This window comes from Brassica oleracea, chromosome C9, assembly GCF_000695525.1.
Source record: "Brassica oleracea var. oleracea cultivar TO1000 chromosome C9, BOL, whole genome shotgun sequence".
In the NCBI taxonomy this organism is placed as follows: Eukaryota; Viridiplantae; Streptophyta; class Magnoliopsida; order Brassicales; family Brassicaceae; genus Brassica; species Brassica oleracea.
The window spans coordinates 18491503-18492110 of record NC_027756.1 but is presented as its reverse complement, the minus strand read 5'-3'; positions in this window follow the sequence as shown (position 1 = coordinate 18492110).

The window sequence follows — 608 nt, the reverse complement described above, 5'->3', positions numbered from 1 at the left end:
TGGTCTGATATTTTGGCGTGAAGAAGGATGGCTTGTCTACTAGTGCGGTAGCAGGGGGTAGGAACTCAACTGCAGCCTCTGAAAGTAGAGCAGTCAGGCCGATCAGAGGCAGGTGGCAGTAGAGTGTTTTCTTCGCTCGGTCCTGGAATACGTAGACGTAAGGACCATCCCGATCGATCCTCGAGTGGTATCAGACTTATCCCACTTCTTTGGCCCTTGCTTCTCTCGCTGAGACGAACCCTCTTCTTGTGTGTTCTTCTTTGCTGATGTTTTCGTGTGCTTCATTATCTACAAAATAGAATCATTGCTCTCAACATGGTTATAATCAATTAAGAACTCAAAGCAACATGAAAATGAAAGGCGAAATCGAGTTGTGATAAAAAAAACCAAATTGAAAAAAAATTCTCAATCTCTAAATCATCTCAAATCCTGTTCCAAACTCGTTGATCACAGACAATTGTGTTCTATTCCATGGTTAAACATCTGTTTCATGCATATTTGATCAAGGAATCAACACAGAAATAAGAAATTCACAAAACCCAAAAAATTGCTCAAGAACACGATTTCAGAATGTGGAGATTCGCGGAGTATACCTGTCTTAGGGTGAA